Here is a 27,443-nt window from a genome sequence, read left to right on the forward strand (position 1 = left end):
CACTTGCAAATGACTTATTCACTCCCTTTCAGAGACCACAGTCTTCCTGACTTGCCTTTGTATTATATCTATCAATCCCTTAGTTCCTTGCACAGTGTGGTAACAGAACCTGAGCTTCACACGTTATCTGTATTTTGAGTGCTCAAGCTCTTTTTAGTGGGTAGAAGAGCCTTAGGAAAAGAGACAAGAGATTGAAGGAAAGATGATATCAGCATTTCATGAGTTTAATTCATTATTTTTCCCAAGGAAGACAAAGGCTATAATGATGACACTGGCAGAGACTAACACTTGAAGGGATGTAGACTGGTGCATGGAAAGGAACTTAGTGAGAGTTCCAGGGATGTTACATTTTCCTGCTAACCCTCATTTTTATATTAGCTGCTACTTTTACTGTGAAACACACAAATATGCAGATGGAATAGCAAGACTCTCTGAACACTCTTTCTTCCTGTCTTCTCTGCAGAGTGTTAAACTATGTTGGAAAGAATCCCATATTGGTTTTAGGACTACTTCAATGCATCTCACATTTGGAGTACATGAGACTGAAAGCAACCCATAGCCCCAGATGGTTCAAGCTGAGAGCACCAAGCTCATGTCTCCCAGGAAAAAACTTTATTTCAGCCCAGAAAAATATCATGGGTTTCCAAAGATTAAACAAATTGACTTAATGTCTCATTTCCAATCTTATAGTTTCTTTAGGCAATTCCAATATTTTTCTCAGAATAAGAATGATAGGACATTTAGAAATATATCAAAATTGTTAAGAAGTTAATGAAAATCACATTCTGTCTCTAATTCTGAGGAAAAACAATGTAACTTACTATCTTTCCATCCAATATTATTTCCCTTCATATATTGTAAGTCTATGTTCACATGGTTGATACATCATTATATATGTCATTCTGACACTATCACTTAATGAATTATTGTGTAATTTTTCTTTTAAAATTATTATTCTTTCTAGAAAGTGTGTTCTAGAATTAAGAAAGTATCTAATAAGCCAATCATCAGAAGAAATCCTATGAAGGGCTGATATGCAAGCTTACCCTTGCTATCATTAATTCTTGTTAGATCTGTATGAACCATAGACAGTCTTATGATACTTGAAAACTCTTCTTCTTCCCACAGAGAGGAAGACTTGCTGTCAAACCTGTCATCCCTTCTACTATTTTTGAACTTCTAGATTCCCCCTAAACTTTCCTTGAGTCTTCTGTTAAATCTGGAAAGTTTAACCTTACCTCTAACATTGGCTTGGACCCAAAGCCTTGTCATTTTCTCAGTGCACTTTATTAAGACCTGGGGTTGTAGGACAACTATTCTGTCCTGCTCTCCTCATGTTCAACAACTTTTCTCATAAATTCACTTATTACTTATTACAAGGGAAAGGCAAATTGTAAATTTGAAGCTTGATAACTTTCTTTGTGTTTATCTCTTGAGAGAAGCAGGGGAAAAATGAACAACGATTTCTTCAAAATTAAATATTTTCCCCTCAGTAAGAAACAGGAAAGAAAGTAAAGTGTAGAAGCATAATATGCCTGTGTTCCAGAGAAGAGGCTACATAGCAAGTTTCTATGAGATAGTCCACATAAACAGAAAAATTAGGCAAGTGTCTCTCTAGTCATATTCTTTCTCCATGGCATCTATCCTGTCTCACTCCCAAGACTGCAAGGCAATTGGAGACTAGGAAATTAGTTTTCCTTACATGTAGATGTCCTAAGACCAAATCACCCTCTGATAGCCTAAAGTCATCCTAGACAGACCCTGTCTGTCTGACAGCTTCCTACCCAGAAGTTCTTCACCATCTATTTCCTCATATACCACCAGCCAAGGAGAGCCTCCTGCCAAATCCTTCTAATAATTATGATTTATTCTAGTTACTTTCCAAGCTTTCTGGTGATGGATGATCTCAAAGTTACCATGATTAGTAATAAATTGTCATATATGTAAAATTAAGTAGGTAAGATTAGGAGCCATGGAGTTTTATACATCTATTTTATACATGACAAACAGAAGTCAATTAAAATTCACCAAAATATAAAGGTAAAGGGAGACTGATTCATGTCCTCTCAGTTATCAGGCCACATGTTAGGTGAGAAAAGAATGGAGTATAAACTTTAGGTAGGGATTCTGAGTCACCTCTTTTTACAGTTAATGTCTACCACAGCCCTGGTTGGCTACTGGCTTCACAAACTCAGAAGTTTGGGAAATAAAAATCAATTTCCTCAGAGAGATTTTTCTGCAGGCTTCTTCTATGCCCCTCTTTGACTTTCCATGACCTAGCTTTGCCTGGACTGAGAAAGCAAGACCTTAGAGAACCAGCATGAGAGGCTTTGCCCTAAGTCTGTTCTCACAGGGTGCCCTAATACATAACCTCCTGCCTTCCAAACTCATCTGGTTATAGCCACAATACATGGAGGGCTCATGAGCAAATCTACATATTTTGTGGCAGCTGTATTTACAGAAAGTATTCCTCTGAGTCTTCCCATAGAAGTATGGACAGTCAGGCTAGAGAAGAGGCATGAAGAGAGAGAGAGAGAGATCTACAGTATGACTTCTTAGTACTTCTCTTGCTCAAGGAAATCTATATACAATATTCATAAGAGTAACCATGTGGACTTTCCAATTTTCATGGATTTCTAGCACAGGATCCTGGGAAAATTAAGAACCACTGCCACACAGCATTATTTTACATGAAAAAGTGACCCCAGGGCTATGTCAACCTTGATCTTCTATGCTAAAGCACAAAGAGGTTATAATAATAATAGAATTCTTGATATTTGGGATTCTCAAGAATCATATAGAACCCTCCAGCAAGCATAGCATAGGACTCAGACCTGAGAAAGGTCAAGGTAGTGTGCACCTTTAATCCTAGTTCTTAGGAGGCAGAGGCAGGCATATATCTGTGACTTTATGGCCAGTCTGGTCTATATAATGAGTTCCATATTAGCAGAATTATACAGTGAGACCTTGTCTCAAAAATGGTTTAGAATCAGATCCTTTAGTCGGAGGTCCGTTTGAGAAGTTATAACTCTGGAGACAACATCAGAACATGGCCTAACGGTGACCCTTTGTCTTGGGAAGAGAAATAACCTGGCAGTTGTGGATAGCTGTAGGAGTTGTCTGAAAAAATCAGCTGCCCACATGGCTTCAGTATGGTTTTCAGGTTGGAGTGGGCAGGCAACTAAGAACAATTTCTTCTAGGAAGCCTTTGAAATCTGGGCTGAGCTTCAGAACAGGTTGAATTCTCTCATAGTTGAGCCAACTGATTAGGAAAACAGATAAATTTATTCATAAATCATGGAGAGAAATCTGAATCTGCATCTTGAAGGCCAGAGCAGTCAAAGACACAGTTGGAGGGCTATGGCCATTGGGACTTACAAAGATATGTTTGGAGCCTTGCTTTCTTTCTCTAGCTACAGGCTTTACTTCTAGGGATTTTACGATAGTCTCTGAAAGCTCTTTCTCTTAGGTCAAACTTTGAGGTTCAAACAATTTTCGTCTAGAATACCAATAAGCTCTGATTCAGAAAGATTAGAAGGAAACCTAATCCTAAATCAAACCCAGACTCAGGTAGTTCCCAAGTTTAGCTGCACCAGTCCTGCCAATCCCTCTGTGTTATCCCAGAAGCATGATTATGTGTACTCCCATTTCATCTAGGAAAACACAAACACTCAGCTCTTCCCCCACTAATGGCCTAGGAGAGGGCTTCAGAGTCTGACAGTGACTCTTATAACAATGGGACAAAATCTCCAAACTGTAATTCAAATATCTATGACAGTTCTTCATATTAGTTTATTAGGGCCATGACAGGACATGATAACTAGCTGTTAAAACCACAGAAATCTATTTTTACATTGCTAAAGAAGTTAGAAATCTAAGTTCAAAGTCTCAGTAGGGTTGGTTTCTCTGACCCTTCTTTTTTTGGTTTGTAGATAGGTGCCTTCTTTGTGTGTCTTTACACACAAATCCCCTTTAAACACAAATACTCAGTTTTTATTTTCATTTGTTTGGGTACTAGTCATTGAATTAGGTGCTACCAGTATTTCTTATTTAGCTGCAATCACATCTATAAAGGTTCTATACACAAATATGGTCACATTCTAACATACTGATGATAATATACCAAAATATATACATAGAACACACAAGATAGTTCAGTCTATAAGAAAGACTCTCATGAAGCAAAGAATAGCATGAACCATAGCAACAACATTCAAATAACATAGAAATGAATGTGATATTATATCTCTTTTATTCTAATATCTATTTGGAAGAAAAGTTCCCTGAATTCATATTTAAGATACATAAGCAGAAGGCTGGGGAATCAATATTTAATTTGTTTCTGGATCAACCCATTACAATGTGGGAGGTGATGAATTCCCTGCTAAGCATAGCATACTGAACACTGCATCTAGAGCACCTCTTAAGATCTGTAATTATTCAAACCAAACTTGTCCTCAAGACAAGAAAGCCAATCTCCAACCTACATGCTTCCATCTCTGTCTGCATTAAAAATGTCCCCATATTTCTTCCTTATTCATTTGTTTTAAACACACTTAGTCCCACAACTATGCTTCTGGTACTGACAAGCTGTGAGGGGACAGATTCAGTGTCTGGTACTAGCAGAGCAGGGAGACTAATCACACATATGCTAGTGTCATAGTAACAGGGACTCCACATTCAGCATGCTGACAAAGGATAACTGTGTGAAAATGAATAGGTAAGGAGATGCTATAAGAAGACAGTAATTTGTCAGTATGACAACAGTAAGGGCAAATGCTGGTGCTACCTTTAAATAGTTCTTTGAATAAGATTCACCTGGATCTCATATATAATGCAGGGAAATAGTGGAAATTAAATGATAAAGTCTTGAGCACAAAGAATAGAACAACACTTGCCTATGATTACTACCTGCTAATGTTATTCTTGATATGATTCATCCTCTCTGCCTTATGCAGGGTATGGACAATGGGAGGAGAAGACTACACCATGACCTAATTCCTATCCCATATGCCTGATAGTGAACCTTCAGATTCCAAATAGGTTATAGGTTATAGTATCCAGTGTGTCCTGTGAAAAGCAAATAAAGATAGACATGCTTTAAAAACTCAACATGGGAGAAAACCCTAGATCTCTAAAGAAGGACTTTGAAAATCCTATGTATAACTTGAGTGAAAAATTCCTGAGGAGACATTACATGAGAGCAGAGAACACATAAAGGGTGAAGATGGTATGGCAAACTGTTCGGTTTACTTTTCTCATTGTTGTGACAAAGTGTCTGACAAATGTAACCTATGAAGGAAGGGTCTGTTTGGGTCCTAGTTTGAGGTCTCAGCCCATGGTGGTAGCAAGGCATGGTGGCAGGGTCTTGAGGTTGCAGATCACGTGGTCCCTGGGGTGAGAGCAGAGGGATGTTTAGCTGTCTCTTCTTCACTTTCTCTTTCAATTCAGTTCAAGACCACAGCATGGGAGGCAATGGTTCTTCATATCTCAGTTAACATAGACTAAAATCCCAAAAGATTGTCCCCAAGGTGATGCTGGATCTTGTCAAGGTCACAATATTGACCATCACACAAATTTAGTCTGAAATGCTACTTAATAATCAGTGTCTATCTTGTGTAGCCTCAGACTCCTAATACAAAAACACAAATGTACTTTAAACACATATCATGTATCATACTTTGAGTTTTTGAAAGAGACATTTACATTTCCTATGGATAAATTTTATTTTATTTTCTCAAAGTAAAAGCAAAGTAAGATGAGATAACATTTTGTAAATGGATATTAAATCTGATTATAAAGGGGCCAATAACAGCAGAAGCCATGCTCAATAGGAAGGAAAGTTTAAGGTAATTCACCAAATTTCTTTACTTTTTAACAACCAAAAATGGAGATCTCTTCACAGACCCTATGGCTGCTCCATACACTGACATCTCTGACCACTCCATCATAAAAAAATTCAAAGAAAAGGAAAAAAACATGCCCTCTCCTTCCAGCCAGGGTGAGAAAGTCTGCTAGGGGATCAGAAGAGAAGAAACAGCAAAAAAAGATGCATCTCATTTGTCCTGTGAATTTGCTAGAAGATACCTGACCCTGCTCTAGTCACTGGTTTGGTGTAGACATTGTTTCACAGTAGCCAGAACAGGGTTGGCATCATAAGGAAACCCTAAGGTAGTTTTGGTTTACGTGTGCGGCGGGCCCAGTTGAAAATCACTGAACATGCCTTGAGGCTTTCTGTAGCACATCAAAGCAATTCTAAGTTACAGTCTAATGTAGGAGGTTCAGAAGTTGTAGGAGGTTACAAGCTTAAAAGCTAAAATAAAACCCCTGCCAGGGTGAAGTAGAAGGAAGTCAACCCAGCAAAGAAAATTTGAATCTTGCTTCTTGGGAGTGTTGCCCCAGGCTATAACAAGAAACTCAGCCAAGGCTCACTAGGCACAAAGGGCTGCAAAGATACCATGGTACCTGGATGTGGATGGTACGATGAGATGAATGGTGGTTTCTTATCTATCAAGGATGAAATCACAAAGACATTTTCTCCTGCATTTAATATCTAAAGGCAGGGGGCAATAATGTTTATAGAGTTTTATAACCAATTTACTTTATTAGGTTTGTGTAGCATCATGATATTGCATAAATCACATGTTAGTAAATATCAGAAGCATTTATATAATTATTCCTATTTGTGGCATTTTTCAATCATCAAAATTTGTCCAAGTAGATAAATTTTGCTGCCAAGACTGATGACCAAACTTTGACCTCTAGAACAGATAGGGTAGAAAGAGAACAGTTTTCTGCATATTGTCATCTGGCACTTATACATATGCTGGGGCAAGTACACATGCATGTGCATGCCCTTTCTGTTAAGTTCTCTTGGGCCACAGAATTTCTCTGTCATTTTTCCTTTTTCCAGACACAGGAGAGTCTTGCACAGGGGACTTTTGTGATTTAGGCACTGCATGTATTATTTCTGTATATGGCTGCCTGTGATGTTACTGAGTAGGGAAGTGTCTCTTCCATATCTGGCTAACTCCACCGGGATTTTCCTTCGATATTCGGGACTTTAACCCTCAACTGTAGCTGTAGTGTAGACCCTGCCCTTGTACAAACTTCCATTAATGTAGTTTTGCTAACATGCCTTCCTGGGACATAGAAGGATTATACTAGTCCAGAAGCATGAATATACATGAGTTCTCCCTCAGTGGAAGTACAGTACTTTGGGAATAGCACAATATCTATGAGAAGTTTTTGGTGGTTCTTATATGTTGTCATTTAATAATAAATAGTCTAACCCATAGGCAAACAGAAGATGGAGCTTGGGGACATTTTTGGAAGGATAGGAAGAAGGAGGATTGCAGGCCCCAAAGAGGATAGGAACTCCACAGGAAGATCATTAGAACACTAACTTAAACCCTTGTGGCTCTCAGAGTCAGAGACATCAACCAGAGCATACATGGTCTGTACCTAGGCCTCCCTGATCATATGAAGCAGATATTCAGCTTGGTCTTTATATGGGTCCTAAACAACTGGAATGGGGATTATTCTGAAAGCTCTTGCCTATATGTGGGATATGTTCTACTTGCTGAGCTGCCTTGTTTAGCCTCAGTGGGAGAGGAAGCACCTAGCCTTGCAGAGACTTGCTAGGGTGAGGGATACCCAGGGTAACCCACCCACTCTGAGAAGGGATGGAAGGATGGGGAAAGGATTGTGGGAGGAGAGGGACAGTGAGCAGGATGCAAAGTGAGTAAGTAAATTTTTTTCTATAAATTTTTTAGCTGTGACATTACCAGGGATTCCAGTCACATTTATAAAAAAAAGAGCATGCTATTTCATACAGGAGATGGAAAAGTCATCCCTTCTCACAGAATCCATGATCCTCAGGTGACTAAATTAGAGCAGATGCTTTAATTAAATGCAGAAAAGTCCATGACTCTAGTAGGGAAGAGTAAGTTGTTTATCTTGTGTGTTATTTCCTACAAACATGGGAATGTGGGATTTGGAAGATTTAGTTAGATCTGAGTAGAGTCCCTCAACAGAATTAAACCAATTAAAACTAGAAGCAGATGATGAAAGAGGGATACAGAGAGTTCTGAAAATGGACTGTTAGGAAGAAAAATAGTAGCAAGGCAAATTTAAAGTCTGGACTTGGTTAAAAAGAAGTAATTGAAACTGAAGGCAAATCTCTTGGCAACCATAGAAAACTACATTCAGAAACAATCATCTGGCATAATTTTCCCAGCCAAATTGTACTTTTACTCTTTATTTATTAAGTTATTTATTTATATTATATATTTAACAAAGCTTCTTCTCCTTCTTCTCCTCCAAATCCTTCCAACACACTCCACCATCTACCCTTCCTCCCTTTCTGCTCAGAAAAAGATGAGGCCTCCCATGGATGTCAACCAGCCTTGTCATATCAAGTTGAAGTAAAACTAGGTGCATATTCTTTTGAGGCTAGAATAGGTATCCCAGTTAGGAGAAAAGGATCTAAAGGCAGTCAATATAGTTAGGGACAGACCCTACTCTTGCTTAAGAGTCCCTGTCCCATTAGTACTTTCTGGCAGTTCTGTCTTTATGATCCCCATGGGCCTAGGCTAGTTGATTTTGTAGGTTTTCTTATGGTGTACTTGACCTTCCTGTCCACTTCGATCTTTCTTCTCATTCTTCCCCAGAATTCCCCAAGTGCTGCTTAAAGTTTGGTTACAGGTCTCTGCATCTTTTCCATCAGTTACTGGATGAAACCTCTCTGATGTAAGGCTCATGTCTTGCAGAAGTATAGCAGAATATCATCAACAGTGTCAGAGGTGGGCTCCCCCTTATGGCATGCATCTCAAGATAGGCCAGTTATTGGTTGGCCCTTTCCTCAAATTCTGCTCCATCTTTTACCCATGCACACCTTGTAGTCAGGATAAATTTTGGATCTAAGCTTTCATGTCTGTGTTGGTGTCCCAATCCCTCCTTTGGATGTCTTGCCTGGTTATAGGATGTGACTGTTTCAGGCTCCATATTAGGCCCATTGTTAGGAGTCTAGAGTCATCCTCATAGATTGCTGGGAGTTTTCATTGTCCTAGGTTTTTAGCTCATTTTAGAGATGCTCCTCCCGTACCCTCCCCCTCCCCGCCCCACATCTAGTATGTCAACCATAATAATCAAATAAAAAGAGGTGAGGAGGCCATAAATTTGAGAGAGTATTGGGGAAGGAGTATGGGAGAAGGGAAAGGAAGAAAAAGGGAGCAAATGATATAATTATATATCAATTAAAAATAAAATTTAAAAATGTAAAAAACACAGACTTTGAATAATAATAATAATGAATAGGTTATAAGAAACAGTTAATGAGGGTCTCAAAGAAAAAAGATGTCATAGTATAGTGGCTGTAAATAACTTGTTAGTTTGCTGATGTAGCAGGTGTTTGCTACTGCATAAAATAGGACAATATAGAGGTCTGAGGATGCAAGAAGGCCAATATGAGAGACTCACATCATATTGGAAAGTAGCATTTGGATAAACAGGAGGGGCCATGGAGATGTTCTCATAGTCTTTATACTACTAGAGTGTGATGGACTGTGCTTTAGTTTCCACTCATTGCTGTGATAAAATACTCTGACTGAAAGCATCTTAGAGAAAAGGAGTTTTAAGTAGTTTTCTCTTCCAGATCACAACCAATTTTTGAGGAAAGTCAGGGAAAACTCAAGACAGGGATCTGGAGAAATTTCCTGAAGGAATACTGCTTTCCATTTCACTTACTGGTTCTTCTGGCTTGCTCAGAGGCTTATGCTTAGCCAGCTTTCTTAGCCAGTGGTGCCAGTGACAGACTGTTGGACCGTCCTGTATTAATTAATTAATAATCAAGCCAATCTCCCATAGAAATGCTCATAGACTAACCTGATAAAGACAATTGTCCAGTTGATATTCTGGTGATCTAGTTGTCAACACTAACTAGGATATAACTTCTAAAGATTTTTAGGTCTTAGTATCTGCTATGTGGGTTTCATGTGATTTGGCCCCTAAATACAATCCCAAATGACCTTGTAAAAGAGAAGTAGAGGACGCTGAATGCAGTTCAAATATTAAACACTTGCTTAGAATGTGCAGAGCCCTGGGTTCATTCACCAGCTCCATAAAGAGGAAAAGATATGGGGAGGGGAATGACAGAGATAAATAGAAAAAGATTTGACAGAGAAGGCAGAATATAATAGGATGAAAGCATATTTTGAATTTATATATTTTGAAGATCAAAAAATAAGTCCTAAACCCAGGGATATTAGAGGCCATTAAAAGCTGGAAACAAAAAAATCAAGCAAATGTGTTTTCTTCTTAAATGTGACTTCTAAGAGAAACCATCATGCTGCTGACATTATTTTTGGTAATGCCATTAGAAGTCTGTCCTCCAGAACATTAAGAAAATAATCCATCTCACTATAGGTCACTGCTTGTAAATTATTTTTTACCATAGCAATAGGAATCTACTAAGCATAAATGCCCTAATAATATAGAATTGATTTTTTTTACTGTGTCACAGTTGCAGGAATTTAATCAAATTATTTTTCCTCAAGAATCGAGAAATATATAAAATACCAGTAATCAGAAAAATTATGATTTCTAAACAAGACTATTTTTATCTCAAATATAGCATTGAGGCAGAAAATTTTTGGTTCATGTCATTTGCAATTTGCTAATTTTTTGTGACCTGTTTATATTACTAAACCTTTCAGAGTTTATTATGTCATTTGAAGAAATTTTGGTATTTCCTATTGAGATCAATATGAAATATTATACTTCATATTGAAGAAATTATATTACACATACTTCGTAGAGTTATTTTAAGGATCCAACATGTGAAAGATGTGCAGAAGGAAAGGGAGAGAGCCTGTCTATTAAAATTTTAGAACATGAAAGACACCTAATCCCACAGAGTGCAAGACCAGCAAGGTAATAGAAAAGACCTTAATGGTTACTGGTTTTAAATGAATCACAGACATTGGAGATACACAAATGCAAGGTCACCTTTAAAATAAAGGTAATAGGAATTAGTGCCAACTTGAAAGAGTGTTGGATGAATGCATTCTACCTAGAATAGCTAGGACAGGAAATACCTAGAAACTGCTCAGATCCCAAGAAGGAGTTTACTGGAAATGTCTCTGAAGAAACACTCCCTCATTTCTTCCTTCATCCTTGAACTCCCAACTATAAGATTTTCTGGGAACCTCCAGATAACCCAGGCTTCCAGCCTGATAAGCACTAGAACTTCCTAAGAAGAAAAGATGGAGGTATTTGGAAATCAGGAACCTGGGAAGTTGCATGTAGATGATTAGGTTCAAAAATCCTATCCTGTGACTCAAACTGAAGAGTTTTCCAACATTGGAATAAGTTGTACAGGAAGCCTTCACATCTCATGTACCCTTTCTGGGATCATTTGAATTCTGAGTTACCTTTCCCACTTCCTAATTGTAGGATGATAATCTCTTTCTCACAGTGTACAGAGAGATGTTTCTGAAGGACAACAGAAGATGAGATAAGGTGTGGAAGCTATCTGACTTAGCTGTGGCAAAAACATTGACCCACACTATCACAATTCTGATTTCTCAAAAGGAAATAGTAAAGAACATTTCCTCCTTGTGCCTATGTTGGAGAATTCTTCCTGTTTTCCAGCTTTATAAAAGGAACAAATGACTGTCATTTACCTCAATCCACTTTCCATCGTCCATCATGAATCCAATCGTAAAAGTTAGCATACTGATCACCATGACTTTATGTCTTTTCTGCTCCACAGAGGGTAAGTTTTAGGTCACAGCATGTGATACCAAATAAGGCATTCCTCTGCCACATATCCAGCTGAACCATGGGTATCTCCATGTGTTCTCTTTGGTTGGTGGGGCAGTCTCTGGAAGGCCTTTCTTTCAATCCCTGCTCCACTCTTTATACCTTTTGACAGGAGCTATTCTGGAGGTAGGTGGATTTGAGGTGGGTGGAAGCATGGGGAGTTTGAGGTGGGTGGATGTGTGGGTCCATCCCATCCTTCAACCAGAGGCTGAGGTAACCCAGTCACAAAAGAACATACATGGTATGTATTCACTGATAAGTGGAGATTAGCCAAAAAGAAGCTCAGAATATCCACAAAACAACTCACAGGTGGGTTATATTAATGAATATCCTTCTTCTTCAGTAGTGTACACAATACCTTTAAGCAACACAAATTTGGGCACCAGCTAGAGTTTTCCATCATCCAGGACATAAGTGCTGTCTTCAGCAGTGGGTCTTACCATGAGGGTGTGGAGAGCAACCAATAGCCTTGGTAATTGTCCATAATGTTGGTGGAGGGGATTCCATGGTAATCCTTTTGCTAATGACTTAATGAAATATAACCCATTTCATGCAATGAGGGTTTCCTTGGTGACATAAAATCTATAGTTGGGTCATTGTCTCATCTTCATCTGACTCTATTTACATTTTCATTTATGTATATATATGTTAGGAACCTTCTAGAATAGTAATTTTCCATAAGATTTTTTTTCAAAAGGCATTTAGTGACAGTACTTCCTCCATATTTTCTCCTTAACACTTCCCTTCCATCTACTCCCCATTTAGTCTTAGTTTGGTTTCACCTTTATCTTTATATAACTCTATATTATTTTCTACCTTTCTTGGAATATCTTCTTCTCCCCTCTGATTCTGTATTGGGAAACTAACCACAAAGGTGTTTTTCACTGTAGCACACATATCAAAAGCTAAAAGGCTAGCATCCACATATATGAGAAAACACATAGTATTTGTCCTTTAGGATCTGGGTTACCCTATTCAGGATGATTGTTTCTAGCTCCATCCATTCACCAACAAATTTCACAGTCTGATTTTTTTTTCTTAACAGCCCAAGAATACTCCATTGTGTAAATGTGCCACATTTTATACCTTAACCAGTTGATTAACATCTAGGCTTTTTCCAATTTCTGACTATTATGAGTAGATCAGTAATGAAAATGGATGAGCAAACATCTTTATAGTAAGATGCAGTGTCCTTTAGCTATGTGGCAAAGAGTAATAGAACTTTATGTTAAGGTATATTGGCTCACGGATTCATTGGGAACCTTCACACTGATTGAAGTTTCGGGTATACCAGTTAACTCTCCTATCAACAATGATGTCATTCTCTTTCCCCACACTCTCATCAGCATGTGCTATTATTTGTTTTATTGATATTTGCAATTTTAACTTGAGTAAGGTGAATATCAGTTGTTTTAATTTGCATTTCCTGATAGCTAGGCTGTTAAATATTTAAGTTTTACCAGCCATTTGTGTTCCAGTTTAAGAGAACTGTTATTTTTTAATTGTGTTGTTTTCTTGATGTTAAGTTTTTCAGTTTTTTATATAATCTTGATACTAATTCTTTATCAGATAGACATATAATTGGTAAAGATTTCAGCCTATTCTGTAGGTTGCCTATTTGTTTCAATGATTTTGTTATGCAGTTTTTCAACTTCATGAGGTACCATTCATTAACTATTCATAGTACCAATGTTATTGAATTTCATGTTCAGATAGTTCATTCCTGTGCCAGTGATTCAAGCTTGCTTTACATTTTCTCTTCTATTAGACTCAGGGTATCTGGTCTTATGCTGAGGTTCTTGATCCAATTAGAGATCTGTTAGTATAAATTTATGAATGTTTGTTGATTTCCTCTTATCCAAGCTAGCTCCCAAATAATTGAGACTAGATTATTGTATTTATTTAATGAGTATCAAGGGCATAATAATTGAGTAGTATTACTATGTTTTAATCATCTCAGCTAATCTGGCTGCCTGCCAGTCAAAAATTCCAATGATACCTTTATGCTATGGCTTTCTCTGCCCCTGATGTTTTCTCATGGTATCTGGTATCTCCTGGCTTCTCTCCCCATGACAAATCCCCATTCCTCTTTCTAACTCCCCCTTCCCTAACTGGGAGGAAGTCAACTCTATTCTCTGTCTTGCTTAGTCATTGGCTGATCTGGTATCTTTATTGACCAATCACGGAATAAGGAAGCAAAGTGCACAGATTCTTTGATCATATCTAAAGTAGTACTTTTAATTATGCTGATATTTTTGTCTTTTTATATAAAGATAAAGATTGTATTTTTCAATTTCTGTGAAGAATTGTACAGGAATTTAATGTGAATTGCTTTGGGTAAGATGTTATATTATACCTACTGATCCATGAGTATGGAGATCTTTCCACCTTCTGGTGTCTTCTTTAATTTCTTTCTTCAGTGCCTCAAGGATCTTGTTATACAAAAAAAATATAGTACTTTGTATAACTCTGTCATTCACTTGCTTGATTAGCATTATCTTAAGGTATTTTTTGAGGCTGTTGTAGAAGCTACTACTTCTATAATTTTTCATTATGTTTGCCATTTTTATATTGGAAAGCTACTGATTTTTGTGGGATAATTTTGTATACTGCAACATTGTTGAATGAGTTTATCATTTATTCCAGTGGAGTCTGTTAGGATTGTAAACTCACATCAGCTGCAAGGGATGCTTTGACTTCTTACTTTCTTATTGAAGAAGCTTGGTCTCTTTCAGTTGTCATGTTGCTGTAGCTAAGACTTCAAGTATTATACTGAATAGGTATAAAGAGAGTAGGCACACTTCTTATGTTCCTTATTTTTTGTGGAATGCTTTGAACTTATCTCCATTTAGGATGATAATGGCTTTGGGCTTGATGTGAGTTTTTTTTTATTGTTCTATCACTAGTCTCATTCAGAAAGTTATCATGAAGGGATATTATTTTTTTTTTATCAAAACAAGGCCTTTTCTGCATCTCCTGAGATGATCATGTTGATTTTCCCTTGGACTCTGTTTATATAGTAGATTATGTTCATTAATTTCATATGTTGAACCATCACTGAATCTGTGGGGAGAAGCTAACTTGATCATGGTAGATAATCATTTTAGTATGTTCTTGAATTTGATTTGAAAGCATTTTATTGAAAGTTTTCATCTACCCTCATAAAATATTGATTATAATTTTTTCTTTTTCTTTTTACTGGGTTTTTATGTGTTTTGGTCTCAGGATCTCCACAAAAAGAAGTAAGAAATGTTTATTCCATTCCTATTTTGCAGAATAATTTAAATAATATTAATGTTAGCTTTTTCAAGGTCTGGGAGAAATCTGTGCTAAATTCATCTGACTCTGGTCTCTTGTTTTTTGGTTATTACACTTCAATTACCACTTCTGTTCCAATAGAGGTTAGGAGTCTGTTTAAATGGTATATTTCATCATAGTTTAATTTTGGTAGGTAATAGATATCAAGAAATTCACCCATTTATTTTTAGCTTTTCTACTTTAGTGGAAACAGATTTTTTTTATTTTTTATTTTTTCCATCTTTATTAAATTGGGCATTTCTTATTTACATTCCAAATGTTATTCCCTTTCCCAGTTTCCAGGCCAACATCCCCTTAATCCCTCCCCATCCACTTCTATATGGGTGTTCCCCTCCCCATCCTTTCCCATTACTGCCCTCCCCCGCCAAGAATCCCATTCACTGGTGGTCCAGCCTTGGCAGGACCAAGGGCTTCCCCTTCCACTGGTGCCCTTACTAGGCTATTCATTGCTACCTATGCAGTTGGAGCCCAGGGTCAGTCCATGTATATAGTCTTTGGGTAGTGGCTTAGTCCTTGGAAGCTCTGGTTGGTTGGCATTGTTGTTCATATGGTGTCTCGAGCCCCTTCAGCTCTTTCAGTCCTTTCTTTGATTCCTTTAACGGGGGTCCCGTTCTCAGTTCACTGGTTTGCTGCTGCCATTCTCCTATGTATTTGCTGTATTCTGGCTGTGTCTCTTAGGAGAGATCTACATCTGCTTCCTGTCAGCCTGCACTTCTTTGCTTCACCCATCTTATCTAGTTTGGTGGCTGTATATGTGTGGGCCACATGTGGGGCAGGATCTGAATGGGCCTTCTTTCAGCCTCTGGGAAATAGATTTTTAAAGTATGTCATTAAGGATCTTTGTATTTCCTAGGTGTCTGTTGTAATGTTTCTCTTTGCATCTCTAATTTTGTTCATTTAGACCTTCTTTCTATATCTTTTGACTAACTTGACCAAAGATTTGTCAATCTTGTTGATTTTCACAAAGAACCAACTCTCCACTTCATTAATTAGTTGTATCTTTTGTTCTGTTTCTATTTCTTTGATTTCAACCATGAGTTTAATTTCCTTGCATTAACTGTTTTTGTGGTATTATTTCTTCTAGTTTTTCTAGAGCTTTTAAGTCATTAAGTTATTAGTATAAGATCATTATAGGTCTTTATTTTGATGTAGGTGCTTAGTGCAGTGAGCTTGCCTCTTTTTTTTTTTTTCATCGCAGCCTTATTTATTTTTTTATTTATTTATTTTTTCACATTTTCAAATATTTATTGACAATGTATGTTTATTCCTTTGAAAACTGTTTATTTTTTTTTCAGTACATGAGGTTTTTTCTTTTTTTATTTTGTTTTATTTTATTTTATTTTTTTTATTATCTTGAGTATTTCTTATATACATTTCAAGTGTTATTCCCTTTCCCGGTTTCCGGACAGACATCACCCTCCCCCCTCCCCTTCCTTGTGGGTGTTCCCCTCCCAAACCTCCCCCCATTGCCACCCTCCCCGCATAGTCTAGTTCACTGGGGGTTCAGTCTTAGCAGGACCCAGGGCTTCCCCTTCCACTGGTGCTCTTACTAGGATATTCATTGCTACCTATGGGGACAGAGTCCAGGGTCAGTCCATGTATAGTCTTTAGGTAGTGGCTTAGTCCCTGGGTGAGCTTGCCTCTTAGAACTGACTTTCTTGTGTCTCATATGCTTGGATACATTGTATCACTATTTTCATTCAATTTTGAATAGTTTTTCATTTCCTTCTTTATTTCTGTCTTGATCCATTTTTCATTCTGTATTGGGTTCTTCAATTTTCATGGTTTTATATACTTCCTGTTGTTCTGTTATTGTTGATCCCAGCTTTAATCCATGGCAATCAGATAGAATGCAGGATATGTTATTTCAGTACATATATCTATTGAGAGTTACTTTCTGTCCTGATATATGATCAACTTTTAAGAAAGTTCCATCAGTTGCTGAGAAGACAGTATATTGTTTAGTGTTGGAGTGGGATGTTCTGAAGGTGTTTGCTAAATTTACTTGATTTATGAAATTATTTGATGCCAGCTTTTATCTGTTATTATTTTTGTCTCTGGTTAATTTTTTGCCCTGTCTTTCATTCAGAAATGTTTAGAATTGCAATAATCTCTTGTTGGATTTTTTAAATAAGTCCTTCTCTTTCTCATCTGATTAAATTTGTGTTGAAGTTAGTTTTGTTTGATATTAATGTAGCCATTTCCTGCTTGCTTCTTGACTAGATTTTCTTAGAATACTCTTTTCCATTCTTTTGCTCTGAGGCAGTGTCTGTCCTTGATGGTGAGGTACAATTCTCAGCTACAAAAGAAATATGAATGTGAATTCTTTCTTTTTATTGAGAGATTTAACTCTTAAATATTAAGTTATTAATGAGCAATGTTTATTGATCTTTTGACATGGTGGTGATGAACCCCCTCTTTTGATTATTTGTTCATTGTGTTCTCTTGATGACTGCTAACCTTTTGGAACTGAAGTTTTCTTTTAGTGTCTTCTGTAGAGGTAGATTTGTGGACATAAATTGCTTTCACTAATTATTATCACAAAATAATTATTTTTCTCAGCCAATATACACAGATAGTTTTGCTCTTTATAGTAGTCTAAACTGGCATCTGTGGCTCTTGGAACTTGAAAGAACACCATTCCATTCCTTCTAGCCTCCAATGCCTCCATTGAAAAGTCAAAGGTTATTCTAAAGAATATGTCTTTGCATATGACTTGGTATTTTTTCCCTTGCAATATTTAAAATTCTTTCCCTGTTATGTACATTGAGTGCTTTTGTTATTATATTTTATGGGGAGTTTCTGTTTGATCTTGCCTATCTTGGTATTTTGTATAACGTCTGGAACTTAACAGGCATCTCCTTCTTTAGATTTGAGAAATTTTGCTCTATCATTTTGTTATAAGTATTTTCTGTGTCTCTAAAATGAATATCTTTTCCCTTTTCCATATTTTTATTGTGCTCCAGATTTCATGGATGTTTTCTGTCTAGAATGTTTTAGATTTAACATTATTTTTTGACTGAGCTATTCATTTCTTCTATCTTGTCTTCAAGATTCAAAATTCTCTTCTCTCCTTCTTTTAACTGTTGGTTAGTGTTACCTCTGTGGGTTTTGTTTGATATCCTGAGATTTACACATCCATGTTTATTTCAGTTTGGGTTTTCTTTAGTAAATTCTATTTCTTTGTTAAATTTTACTTTCCAGTCTTCAATTATCTTAAACTGTTTTCTTGCACTTTCAAAATCTTTATTAGGGCATTCATATCATCTTTAAGGTCATTGAACATGTTTGTAATCATTATTTTGAAGTACTTTGTTTTGTATATCAGCTAAATGACTTTTCTTGAAATCTATTGCAATAAGGTGGCTGCCCCATGCCAAAGACATATTGTCTTGGCTGTTTATGATTTTATTTTTGAATTTCAGTTTAGGCATTTGAAAGGCTGTGTGATTTCTGGTAGAGGGTTGGCAAGTGTCACAAATAAATGGAAATGTGATAGGAGAGAAGGTCAAAAGGATCAGTGGGAAAAACTACTGAGACCCAGGGCACACACCAAGAAGCAGAGTCCTCAGTGGGATAAGAAGACCGACTCCTACATGTAGGTGCATCAGGATGAAGAATAAATCTGAAGAAGCAAAATGGAGGACAGGAAGATTATTAAGGGTTGCCCACTTAAGTCTCAGTCTAGTGTGAATGCTGGGAATCCTTCGTCCATCTTATTATTGCATGGCACTCAATTTAGGTTGACTGGAGAGCAAGAATGATTCTTAACAGGATAAAGTCTATGAAAGCATAGGGAAATTTATTCAGTGTCTTCTATATTCTTCTCATAAGCATGATAAAATTATCATAACAATACCACACTTTTGGTATCAATTTTTGTTTTAATCAGGATTTCTTTTGTTGTGATAAAACACCATGACTGAAAGCAAGTTGGTTGTTGGTTGGGTGTTACAATCCCAGGTAACAGTCTATCATTCAGGATGTTAAGACAGGAACTAAAGCAGTACAGGAACATGGAGGCAGGAACAGAATCAGAAACTATGGAGGACAATTTCTTACTGGATTGCCTCCAATGACTTACTCAGTTTGCTTTCTTATACCATTGGTACCACCAGTCCAGGGCTGATAGTTCCTCCCATATAAATCATTATTCAAGAAAATATTCCACAGGCAAATCTAGTGGGAGCATTTTGTCAATTGAAATTACTCTTCTCAAATGATTTTATCTTGTGGAAAGTTGACAAAACAATGACAACCCCCATAAAACAACAAAACAAACAAACAAGCCCAAAATAAATAAACAAAAAACTAGCAATGGTTTTATACTTTTTCGTTTCATACTTTTATGACCATTTCTGCATGCATAATGTTCCAGAATTTAAGGATGGCGTGATTTTGTTTTTGACTTCCTGCCACACAAATGTGAATCATATTCAGTAAGAATATATGTTGTTTTCTTATTGTCATGACAAAATATTTGAAAAATGCAACTTAAAGAAGAAAGGGTATATATGGGGTTATAGTTTTAGGGAAAGAATCCATCATAGTGGGAAGATGTGGTCACAGGTGTGCAAAGGTCATCACATTATACCTACAGGCAAGAAGCAGATAGAAATGAATGGTGTACCTCAGCTGGCATTTCTAGCCACTTTTTTTAAAAAATTTAGACCAAGATTATAGTCCATGCTATGGCTCTACTAACATTCTGTGTAGATCTCCTCAGATAAACCTCCTTGGAAACACCATCAAACACACTTAGCAGTGTGTTTCCTGGGTAATTATAAATCTGGCCACACTGACAAGGACAATGTCACAAACCATATTTAATTTTTTTCCTTGGCTAACAATAACTGACATGAGACCTTTTTGGAATGCTGGAAAGGTTTATTTTCACCCCTAATAAACCCATATGAAAACATACACTACAGTTTTTATAAGCCTGAGCCTAGATTCAGCAGCTCTATCACCATACCAATTTATTCCTCCAACTATGATACCCTTGCTACTTGCAATTTCTCCTGGCCATGTGGATCTGCTCCATCTTTTCTTCCTCCTTCTCCTCTCTCCTCCTCCCTCTCACCCTCTCTTCTTCTTTTCCAGACCTTCCATTCCACTTTTTACTTTCCTTGTCCAACCACAGGGCATAGCCTTTGTTTGACCAGTAAAAATGGGCAAAAGATTCACATTATATCACCTGAGTATGTGAGCGACTGTACATTGGAGGTCAGCTCCTCCTGAGGAAGCAAAATTAACATCAGAAAACACCATCAGGACAACCCACAACGATTATTTTAGTTGTGGGAATCATCTCTGATAGACATCTATTTCACAGTGATGACCCAGTATAGATTGCATATGGGAAACACTAACTGAACTCAACCTGATAAAAAAATATAAAAATATTTTTAAAGTAATAGAACAAATTGTTTTATTGTAAAAATACTGTTAAAATCTGAAAAAGTGAAAACTATAGAAAATAATCAAATCATATATTACTGACAAAGAACTTGAATAGAAACACATAAGAAGAATTTTCTCACCTAACCTTTCTGATTTATAATATCAGAACAGATTCTTGGGTAAAAATGAGATGCTGGTAGAAAATACTGATGGAGAATGAATTAAATACAATTACTTATTAGAAAAATGCAAATTTGATGTTTATTAAAGCAAAAGTGAGAATTTAGGAAAAATATTTGTGTCCCTAACTTATTCATCAAAGATTTTTTAAATAAAAATCTTATTGAGATTTAGAATGACCAAAAGAATCTTTCTTGCAGGAAAGAAATACTGTTACATAAAGCTTCAATTATGCTCTACCTTTTTAAATTTGTGGTTATTGTTGTGTGTATGTTTTCTCATGTGAAAATGAAAGTTTTCATTTCAAGTTATGTGAATATTTATGATAGGAGTTGTATTTGTTGTAGATATTGCTGTTGGTAAGATGGCCATTTTATTATAGGTATTTTGATTATTTTATTGTTATCCCTTTTGTCAGAAACCATCTAGAAAAATCTAAAAGCATACAAATGACATTCTAGAGAATTCATGTAATTCATAAACAAAGTAAACAGAGAAAAATAGCCAAGATGTGATAAGCTACAGAAGAAATATAATTCAAAATACACCAGAATGATAGGAACTACTTTTTAATTTATTCACTTTACATCCCACTCACTGTCCCCCTCCAGGTCACCTCCCACAATCTTTCCCCCACTTCTCTATCTCTGTATCTCCTCTGAGTGGGTGGAGGCCCTATACATACCCCATTATAGTGTATAAAGTCTCTCTGAGGCTAGCCACATTCTCACCCACTGAGGCCAGACAAGGCAGGCCAGTTAGAAGAACATATCCCATGCATAGGCAACAGCTTTGGGATAGCCCCTTTCTCCGGTTGCTCAGAATTCACATGAAGACCAAGCTTACATATGTGTGGAGAGTTTTGGTCTAGCCCATGTTTTTTGGTTGATCATTCAGTCTCTACGGACACCAAGGGTTCAGGTTACTTGACTCCATTGGTTTTCCTATAGACTTTTTATACACTTCAGGATACACATTCTCCCCCCTCCCCCATTCTTCCATAAGAGTCTCCATGCTACACCCACTGCTTTTCTTATAAATGGGATAAATTTTGTGTCAAAAAAGGTTGTGGGTGAGTTGGTGTCCCTATTGTTCCAGTGTAGTTACTGCCTGGCTACAGGAAGTTGCCTCTTCAGCTTCCATATCCCCAACATTGTAAATCACAGCTAAGGTCACCTCCATTGATTCTTGGATGCCTCCATTAAACCAGGACTCTGTCATATCCTGGAGATGCACCCACTTCAGTTGCAGAGTTCCACTTATTCTCATGTACCTCCGGTTATCTCCTCTGTCCCTCTCCACACCTGATCCTGAACTCATACATTCCCTTTTCCATCCCTTCTCCCTCCCAGTTCTCTCCCACCATCTGCCTTTTATGACTATTCTATTCTGCCTTCTAAGTGAGATTCAAGAATCTTTGTTTGTGCCTTCCTTCTTTTTTAGCTTCTTTGTGTCTGTAGATTGTAGCATGTGTATCCTGTGTTTTATAGGTAATGTTCACTTATAAGTGAGTGCATACCATGCATATCATTTTAGGATTGGGATATCCAACTCAGGATGATATTCCCAAATTCCATCCATTTGCCTGCAAAATTTAGGATGTCTTTGTTTTTAATTGTTGAATAGACATACCACATTTTCTGTATACATTTTTCAGTTGAGGGACATCTAGATTGTTTCCAGTTTCTGGCTATTATGAATAAAGATGCTATGAACATAGTTGAGCAAATGTCTTTGTGGGAAGGTGGAGCATCCTTTGGATATGCCCAAAAGTGCTATAGCTGGGTCTGGAGTTGGAACTATTCCAAGTTTTCTGAGAAACTGCCCCATTGATTGGCAAAGTGGTTGTATACATTTGCTCTCACAACAGCAATGGAGGAATGTCTCCCCTGTTCTACATTCATGTGCTATCTCTTCAGTTTTTGATCTTAGACATTTTGTTTTGATTTGCATTTCCTTAATGACTAATGACTTTAAAAAAACATTATTTAAATGTTTCTCAGCCCTTAGAGAGTCTTCTGTTGAGAATTCCCTGATTAGCTCACTATACCATTTTCCCCCATCTTTATTTAATTGGGTATTTCTTATTTACATTTCAAATGTTAATCCCTTTCCCGGTTTCTAGGCCAACATCCCCCTAACACCTCCCCCACCTCTTCTATATAGAAGTTCCCCTCCCCATCTTCCCCACATTACCAACACCCCCCAACAATCCTGTTCACAGGGGGTCCAGACTAGGCAGGACCAAGGACTTCCACTTCCACTGGTGCCCCTAATAAGTTATTCAATGCTACCTATGAATTTGGAGCCCAGGGTAGTGCATATATAGATTTTGGGTAGTGGCTTAGTCCCTGGAAATTCTGGTTGGTTGACATTGCTGTTCATATGGGGTCTCACGCCCCTTCAGCTCTTTCAGTCCTTTCTCTGATTCCTTCAATGGGGGTCTCATTCTCAGTTTAGTGGTTTGCTGCTGGCATTCGCCTATGTATTTGCCATATTCTGGTTGTGTCTCTCATGAGAGATCTACATTCAGTCCCTGTCAGTCTGCACTTCTTTGCTTCATCCATCTTACCTAGTTTGGTGGCTGTATATGTATGGGCCACATGTGGGGCAGGCTATGAATGGGTGTTCCTTCTGCCTCTGTTCTAAACCTTCCCTTCCTATTCCCTCCCAAAGGTATTCTTGTTCCCCTTTTAAAGAAGGAGTGAACCATCCACATTTTGGTCACCCTTCTTGAGTTTCATGTGGTCTGTACATCTTGGATAATTCAAGCATTTGGGCTAATATCCACTTATCAATGAGTGCACAGCATTTGTGCTTTTCTGTGATTGGGTTACTACACTCAGGATGATATTTTCCAGTTCCAACCTTTTGCCTATGAATTTCATGAAGTCATTGTTTTTGATAGCTGAGTAGTATTCCATTGTGTGGATGTACCACATTTTCTGTATCCATTCCTCTGTTGAAGGGCATCTAGGTTCTGTGCAGCTTCTGGCTATTATAAATAAGGCTGCTATGAACATAATGGAGCACGTCTTTGTTATATCTTGGAGCTTCTTTTGGGTATATGCCCAAGAGAGGTATAGCTGGGTTCTCAGGTAGTTCAATGTCCAATTTTCTGAGGAACCTCCAGACTGATTTCCAGAATGGTTGTACCAGTTTGCAGTCCCACTAGCAATGGAGGAGTGTTCCTCTTTCTCCACATCCTCGCCAGCATTTGCTGTCACCTGGGTTTTTGATCTTAGCCATTTTCACTGGTGTGAGGTGAAGTCTCAGGGTTGTTTTGATTTGCATTTCCCTTATGACTAAATATGTCGAGCATTTCTTTAGGTGTTTCTCAGCCATTTGGCATTCCTCAGCTGTGAATTCTTTGTTTAGCTCTGAACCCCATTTTTTAATAGGGTTATTTGTCTCCCTGCGGTCTAACTTCTTGAGTTCTTTGTATATTTTGGATATAAGCCTTCTATCTGTTGTAGGATTGGTAAAGATCTTTTCCCAATCTGTTGGTTGCCATTTTGTCCTAACAACAGTGCCCTTCACCTTACAGAAGCTTTGCAGTTTTATGAGATTCCATTTGTAGATTCTTGATCTTAGAGCAAAAGCCATTGGTATTTTGTTCTGGAAATTTTCTCCAGTGCCCATGTGTTCTAGATGCTTCCCCACTTTTTCTTCTATTAGTTTGAGTGTATCTGGTTTGATGTGGAGGTCTTTGATCCACTTGGACTTAAGCTTTGTACAGGGTGATAAGCATGGATCAATAGGCATTCTTCTACATGCTTACCTCCAGTTGAACCAGCACCATTTGCTGAAAATGCTATGTTTTTTCCATTGGATGGTTTTGGCTCCTTTGTCAAAAATCAAGTGACCAGAGGTGTGTGGGTTCATTTCTGGGTCTTCAATTCTATTCCACTGGTCTATCTGTCTGTCTCTGTACCAATACCATGCAGTTTTTTTATCACTATTGCTTTGTAATACTGTTTGAGTTCAGGGATAGTGGTTCCCCCAGAAGTCCTTTTATCGTTGAGGCTAGTTTTAGCTATCCTGGGTTTTTTGTTATTCCAGATGAATTTGCAGATTGTTCTGTCTAACTCTCTGAAGAATTGGATTGGTATTTTGATGGGGATTACATTGAATCTGTAGATTGCTTTTGGTAAAATGGCCATTTTTACTATATTAATCCTGCCAATCCGTGAGCATGGGAGATCTTTCCATCTTCTGAGGTCTTCTTCAATTTCCTTCCTCAGAGGCTTGAAGTTCTTATTGTGCAGATCTTTTACTTGCTTGGTTAAAGTCACACTGAGGTATTTTATATTATTTGGGACTATTATGAAGGGTGTCATTTCCATAATTTCTTTCTTGGCTTGTTTCTCTTTTGTGTAGAGGAAGTCTAATGATTAATTTGAGTTTATTTTATACCCTGCAACTTTGCTGAAGGTGTTTATCAGGTTTAGTAGTTCTCGGGTGGAACTTTTGGGATCAGTTAAATATACTATCATATCATCTGAAAATAGTGATATTTTGGCTTCTTTTTCAATTTTTATCCATTTGATGTCCTTTTGTTGTCTCATTGCTCTGTCTAGAACTTCAAGGACTATATTGAATGAGTAGGGAGAGAGTGGGCAGCCTTGTCTAGTCCCTGTGGGATTGCTTCAAGTTTCTCTCCATTTAGTTTAATGTTAGTGACTCGTTTGCTGTATGTGGCTTTTACTATGTTTAGGTATGGGCCTACAATTCCTATTCTTTCCAGTACTTTTATCATGAAGGGGTTTTGAATTTTGTCAAATGCTTTCTCCGCATCTAATGAAATGATCATGTAGTTTTGTTCTTTCGGTTTGTTTATATAATGGATTACATTGATGGTTTTCTGTATATTAAACCATCCTTGTATGCCTGAGACGAAGCCTACTTGATCATGGTGGATGATTGTTTTGATGTGCTCTTGTATTCGGTTTGCCAGAATTTTATTGAGTATTTTTGCATCGATATTGATAAGGGAAATTGGTCGGAAGTTCTCTTTCTTTGTTGTGTCTTTGTGTGGTTTAGGTAGAAGAGTAATTGTGGCTTCATAGAAGGAATTCGGTAGTGCTCCATCTGTTTCAATTTTGTGGAATAGTTTGGATAGTATTGGTATGAGGTCTTCTATGAAGGTCTGATAGAATTCTGCACTGAACCCATCTGGACCTGGGCTCTCTTATTGGGAGACTTTTAACAACCACTTCTATTTCTTTACGAGTTATAGGGTTGTTTAAATGGTTTATCTCTTCCTGATTTAATTTTAGTACCTGGTATCTGTCTAGGATTTCCTGCAGATTTTCAAGTTTTGTTGAATATAGGCTTTTGTAGTAGGATCTGATGATTTTTTCAATTTCCTCTGATTCTGTAGTTATGTCTTCCTTTTCATTTCTGATTTTTTTTTTAATTTGGACACATTCTCTGTGTCCTCTGGTTAGTCTGGCTAAGGGTTTATCTATCTTGTTGATTTTCTCAAAGAACCAAATTTTGGTTCTGTTGATTCTTTCTATGGTCCTTTTTGTTTCTACTTGGTTGATTTCAGCTCTGAGTTTATCTATTTCCTGCCTTCTACTCCTCTTGGGTGTATTTGCCTCTTTCTGTTCTAGAGCTTTTGGGTGTGCTGTCAAGCTGCTGATATATGCTCTCTTCTATTTCTTTCTGCAGGCACTCAGAGCTATGAGTTTTTCTCTCAGCACAGCTTTCATTGTGTCCCATTAGTTTGGATATGTTGTAACTTCATTTTCATTAAATTCTAAGAAGTCTTTAATTTCTTTCTTTATTTCTTCCTTGACCAGGTTATCATCGAGTAGAGCATTGTTCAACTTCCATGTATATGTGGGCATTCTTCCCTTATTGTTATTGAAGACCAGCATTAGCCCGTGGTGGTCTGATAGGATGCATGGGATTATTTCTATCTTTTTGTATCTGTTGAGGCCTGTTTTATGACGTATTCTATGGTAAATTTTGGAGAAAGTACCATGAAGTGGTGAGAAGAAGGTATATCCTTTCGTTTTAGGATAGAATGTTCTATAAATATCTGTTAAGTCCATTTGGTTCATGATTTCTCTTAGTCTGTATATGTGTCTGTTTAATTTCTGTTTCCATGATCTGTCCATTGATGAGAGTGGGGTGTTGAAATCTCCTACTATTATTGTGTGAGGTGCAATGTGTGCTTTGAGCTTTAGGAATGTTTCTTTTATGTATGTACGTGCCCTTTTATTTAGAGCATAGATATTTAGGATTGAGAGTTCATCTTGGTGGATTTTTCCTTAGATGAATATGAAGTGTCCTTCCTTATCTTTTTTGATGACTTTTAGTTGAAAATAGATTTTATTCAATATTAGAATGGCTAATGCAGCTTGCTTCTTCAGACCATTTGCTTGGAAAGTTGTTTTCCAGCCTTTCACTCTGAGGTAGTGTCTGTTTTTGTCTCTGAAATGTGTTTCCTGTAGGCAGCACAGTGCAGAGTCGTCATTGCGTATCCAGTTTGTTAATCTATGTCTTTTTATTGGGGAGTTGAGACCATTGATGTTGAAAGATATTAAGGGATAGTGATTATTGCTTCCTGTTATATTCATATTTGGATATGAGATTATGTTTGTGTGCTTTTCTCTCTTTTTTTGTTGGTAGAGTGAGTTTGACAGTGTTCTTTATGTTTCTACTTTGTGGAATATTTTTAGAATTGTAGCATGAGACAGGGAAGGCAC

Source organism: Rattus norvegicus, chromosome 8 (genome assembly GCF_036323735.1).
Source record: "Rattus norvegicus strain BN/NHsdMcwi chromosome 8, GRCr8, whole genome shotgun sequence".
Taxonomy (NCBI): Eukaryota; Metazoa; Chordata; class Mammalia; order Rodentia; family Muridae; genus Rattus; species Rattus norvegicus.